This window comes from Ostrinia nubilalis, chromosome Z (genome assembly GCF_963855985.1).
Source record: "Ostrinia nubilalis chromosome Z, ilOstNubi1.1, whole genome shotgun sequence".
Lineage (NCBI taxonomy): Eukaryota > Metazoa > Arthropoda > Insecta > Lepidoptera > Crambidae > Ostrinia > Ostrinia nubilalis.
Window position 1 is genome coordinate 11,107,224 of NC_087119.1, and position 5,840 is coordinate 11,113,063.

General features: G+C 35.0%; 1 long non-coding RNA gene across 1 annotated transcript; it reads right to left on the minus strand.

Annotated features, from left to right (window-relative positions):
- Positions 1 to 673: 673 nt before the first annotated feature.
- On the minus strand, positions 674 to 2,342 carry LOC135087232 (uncharacterized). Its single transcript, XR_010260719.1, has 3 exons — positions 2,019 to 2,342; positions 1,391 to 1,560; positions 674 to 1,075 (listed from the first exon to the last, which is right to left on the minus strand). It is a non-coding gene; the product is annotated as an uncharacterized LOC135087232 (long non-coding RNA).
- Positions 2,343 to 5,840: the final 3,498 nt, after the last annotated feature.

Consider the following 5,840-nt stretch of genomic DNA (forward strand, 5'->3'; position numbering starts at 1 on the left):
ACATATGATGACTACATTACTATAAAAACTACCAACGAAAATTGTTTTGAACGAGATCTAGTAAGTAGTTTTTTTTAATACCTCGTAAATCGTAAACCGCTTATTACCGCGTAATATTTCTTACAAATAACTTAAATTAAAAAATAATAATTTTAATTTCATAAATCAATGGTACGGAACCCTTTGTGCGTAAGTCCGACACGCACTTGGCCCGTTTTATTTTACTGTTTTTGACGTAAGTGCCACTAGTGGTCTATATTGAATAAGATATTTTTGATTTTGATTTGATTTTAATTTTGATTGACCGCCTAAAATACAGTTTGTCTATAAAGTCGTGACATAAAATGAGGGCGCTTTTTTTCTTCATGTAGCAACCCTATACAATTTGACCAAATGAGTTTGATACTAGGGCAATTTAGTTAAGAGTAGATTTTTCTATCCTTAGATATCTTTTGACTGATAAATAAACTTGTCATTTTGACATATTTTCCATACTAAAACTGTCAATGTGCCAATCTTATTCTTCAGTTAAAAGTTATCCGACGATTGAAAAATCAGCCCTTAACCAATTTAGACGACGATTTTTTTTTCTGTTTTAATACAATAGGTACCTATGCTTATGAAAGGTTTTACCAAGCATTTTTATTGCATCAGCATAATAAAAAACGCATCATACATATTTAATAAGGACATTTATTAATCACTTTCATCATCGGATTCCAAATATTCGATGTTAAGAAAAGTTTCGTTGCCACCTTCATAAGTAACGCTGACATCACTCACATCATCTTCACTGTTGCTATTATCGCCTAAGCAAATAACCAATTGTCTTGGTACAGGTCCATAACTATAATGGAAGGCTCATGAAGATTTGGTATTAGTTTTTCTTTAATCCACTTCGTAAAGTTATGCGCATTCATTTCTGAATGGTAGTCTTCCAAATTATTTCTGTCAGTGAATATGAGGAGGCAGTTTGAAACAAACCCCTTTTCGCTTCCAGCATGGACTATGATGTAACGCTTTCCTTTGAAAATGTCTTTTGTTTGATGTTTAGAGATTGCGAACATTTTGTGACCTGGTGGAAAAATAAATAGATTCTTGTTAGTGAAAATTTTATAAAATTATACATCCATACTAATATTATTAAGAAGAAAGATTTCATTGTTGGTTTGTTTGGATGGGGGTTTAAGGGGGTATAAGAGGGAGGGGGAGGGTGTAATTGGCTTTGAAACTACTGGACCGATTTGAAAAAATATTTCATCATTACAATCTAAAAAAAACTGCTTAACATAGGCTATATTAATATTATATAGGTTACCATATATGAAGAATGAATATAGCTCACATCAAACAAAAAACATGCAAAAGATGAAAAAATTTATTTACCTACCTCTTTTTGTACCGTGTAAAAAAATTTTATTTTTTGGCGCAGAGCACAAATATTAAAATTATCCATTTCTTTCTTTGGTTGGCCTTGCCTGTGTTTCCCAGGAATTCTAAATTTTCCATTATTCTGAAAACCTTCATTAACTATGCGCCTAACCGTACTCTCTGATTTTCCTGAAAAAAAAAGTTCAAATTTTAAAGGGATGGAAAGAATAACTACAAAACCTAACTAATATTATTTATTGTTAAATATTTACCAACAAGATATCATTTCACATGCACTCACATTATAATCTAGAGCTAAATCATAATCATAAAAAAATATTGCAACAAATTATTGTTTTTGTAGACAGACAACTTGATGTGAAAGTGATGTCATACAGTTATCAATGGCCAAAGCGAACGGGTAATATAGATATGAAGCAATTAATTCAAATTCAAAACTCGTAGAAAACTTGACTGAATTGATGTATCAAATGAAATGGTCGTACTACAATATATCCTACTTACAATGAAAATTTAACCTAAAAATGTCCTATGTAAACAATGCCTGTTTTGGTCACCAAATCGCAAAATGCAGTAAATTTGTTACTTTAGGTAGATTATAAACAAGCAGTAACACGATTACGTACCCGTCAAAGATGCTGTTCGCCCTTAAACATCATCCAAATCCCACAAAATTTGACCAGCTTGGTACTCCGCGGAACATTGCTGGAAAACTTTAAAAATCACTTTCCGCGTGGCACTCCAATTTACTTTACTCATTGTTTATACTTTTCTTCGTAGCTGAGTAATAATTTACTGGAGATTAGTCAAACAATAAAAACCACAAAATGAAAATCGTTCCACAACTTGTTCTCGATGACAGCTGATGTACATATGTTTGGTGAACTTTGGTGTTGCCAGACACATGAATAATGTTAGTTCCTCGAACATTCATGTCACGACTTTATAGACAGACTGTACGCTGGCGAAACGCAGCGTTCATACTTCATACGCACCAGACAGGAAGCCTTGTGCACAGTACGCAGGTACCGTCAGGATCAATATTGCAAGCCACGCGGGGGCTGCGGTGTCGCCCTACCATACAATTTGAGGCTTAGCCACCCCTCTGACAGTGCTAATTCCTAAACATACCATAAGCATACCAGTGTCCAATGCCCTCTAATGAGCAGTCGGCGCAGGCAAACTAACTCCTGTCTACAGGGTGTTAGGTAAATGGGAATATGAGCCGACTATAGCCCATGTTAACATATGCATATAAATGGTATGGTGAAGTCAGAAATTTGATATCATCATTTTAATTTTTTAAATGTTATAAAATCAGATTTGTATGAAAATTAAATTAAATTTTGTCAAACTGGTAATGACGTCAATTTTGGGAGAAGGGGGGGGGGTCATTAAGAAATGACGATAGGATGATTGTAGGGGGGGGGGGGGGGGTCTAAAATCTGAAAAAATCGATGACGTAATTTATGGACGGCCCCAATGAGGATCAGTACTGTTGTAGAAAATTCAATAAAACTAGTACCTATCTACGTTAATCTTTAAGACATAAGAAAGATATATCTTTTTGAGTTATCCAAATCGGACCATTACTTACGAAGATATTAAGTAATAAACACAGGCCGTTTTTGCCGCTAAAAGTCAACGTACCTACGCAGGGCTGCGTGACGTCACTATATCGGAATCGAGCGCAGCCGGCGTACTATTGGGATGGAAAATATTTTCATACAAATCATACCCAGTTTCTGGCATGGGGGTGGTGTCATAGATAGGTAGGTACGTAGGTTTAACTCAGAAAAACTAAATAACAGGTAGGTATTGCGTGTAGGTACATCGAAATGATCTTCATAGCAATGTCTTGTAGCCTAGGCAGAGTGTATCTGCCTCAGCTATCTACTATACCTTATTGTTAGAGCTAAATAAATTAATTCTTATACATTTTTATATTTTACTTGGAAGAAGATATGACTCTAACAACACTTATGAACACTTTATTTTAATAAATCGCCAAATATACCACCGCGGAGACCCCAATCGCGTCTCCGCGTTCCATTTAATCGTATGAGCTGATATGATGAGAGTATGATAGCTTACTTTATTCTGATGAATAAATGTCATTACAAGTTTTTCTCTAAAACTGATAGTTTGGCTAGAAAAAAATATTTTCTATCCACGCAGTACGCCGGCAGCGTTCGGATCGGATATAGTGACGTCATCGTTCCCGCGCCGGGCGATCAGTGAACTTTTTTAGTAATTTGGCCATAACTTCGTCAATTTTTGTCGTAGAACAAAAATTTGTGGACTGTATATTAAGGATTTCTTAGCCCTATAAATCTGCATTCACAGCTAAAAATCGAAATGATCCTCATTGTCTTGAACCACCTGTTTATAACGTTTGGCAGTTGCTAGATGGCTTTATTGCCTTTTCACGAGATCTTTCGAAGTTTCTTCCAAAGTCAAAGTTGTATAACATTATACCACCAAGAAGGGCTGATATTCCTTAATTTCTCTATTAAGTAACGGGTTCGTTTTACCCAATTCAAAGTTGTTTTGCTGTTCCCACGTTTATTACGTCATTATCGTCATTATAGCTTTTGCAAGATGATTCAACATTTCTGTGGACGTCACGTTTTAAAATCGCCGTCGTTTTAATAGATTATCGTGACACTTGACTATTGAAAGTTAATTATACTGGGCAACAAAGTCTGATATTCTATTGTTTAGTTGAATCTACACGCACCCTATTAGATGCTCAGCCCAGCTGGTTTACTTTTTAGACTTTTTAGACGCTTTTATTCCTTTATTTTTTGGGAGTTACTTTAACAAGAGAAGTTATTTTACTTGTATCTATCGGCTGTTATGATTTAATGGAGTCGCAAGTGATTTTCATTTCTAGCTATTTTAAATACGTTAGTTAATACGTTATTATTACTAATAGGACCTACCTACTAAGTTACGTTGCATTTATTTAAGAGGACCAAAACATATTTGTAATTAAGTATCTACGTATATTTGAGGCCGTCAGCGCAAAGTGGCCTAACCCACAATTTTTCATATTCGTTATCTATTGCAATTTATTCAAAACCTAATAAATTTTGATGCTAAAGCGGCCTATCCCTAGTTTCACCCTTAGTTAAGAGATGGCGTTGTAAACATTCCTTTTGCGCGCATTTTTTTTTGCCTACGAAGCAGTGTAAAAGTGGCCTAACCGAGTTTAGGCTCCATACAATTTTTTTTTAAATTTTATTTTATTTATTATTACATTATTTAGCCACTAGCTTTCCGCCCGCGGCTTCGCGCGCGTGGACTACATATTTTACATTATCTACATATTTTACGGAACCCTATTTTTTCCAAAATAAAATTTAGCCTATGTTACTCGTGGATAATGTAGCTTTATAATGGTGAAAGAATTTTTAAAAACGGTCCAGTAGTTTTTGAGCCTATTCATTACAACCAAACAAACAAACAAGCAAAGTTTTCCTCTTTATAATATTAGTGTAGATTACATCTTTGATTTAAATCCTCTTGAGGTTTGTCTAGACACTGTTGAGAATGTTACCAGGTATGCAAAATCACTTGAAACCTTTGTTACAGTTAAGCTTTTACATACACAAATACATTTGTTTTTATTTCATTCAAAAATACCAAGAAGTTATGATTTTATAGGCATTCAAAGTTCGCTAAAATATCGAGTCCCGCCGACGGTCACGTGACCCCGCGTGACGTACATTCACAGTGTCCGCTCACTAGACAACGGATTTAAACATACTTAAATACATTTTTTTGTAAATATGTACATACATATTATACATATTAACACCCAGACCCATCACAGAAATTAAAATTGAACCAAACCCAAACTTGATGCGATTGTGTCGTTTTATTGCGAAGTACCTTCTAGCTCCATCATCAGACCCTGATTACTAGTACTCGTCAATACAAAACGAACGAGCTCAAACTCATGAAGTTTTAAGTCGTTTTATTATGGAGTTCCTATGGCCACCTTCCAGCTCCATCATCAGATCAGCTCCATGTCATCATAATATTGCATGGTCATCCAAATTACATGTGTATGCGAAATTTCAGCTTAATCGGTTGTCCGGAAGTGGGTCTTAATTCAGCTTGCAAGATTCCACCCATACAAATTTGAGCCAGTCACTGTAATATGACGTCACGCGCATAAAATGGTGGGCCGGGCCGCCGCCCGCACCTTTAAAATTCAATATCTTGGAAACTAATGGACGTACCGAAATAATTCTTTCACGTGTATTTTTTATTTTTAACAGAGAATACAGAAAGCTAAAAAACAAAATTAGTGAACATTCTTCATTGTTCTCTATACAAATAAAAATAAACTTAATATTTTAAGCTTAGGCCACTTTTGCGCTGACGGCCTTATTTGTAAACAAGCTTATTTGTAAAATTTTCCATTGATCTCACCATAG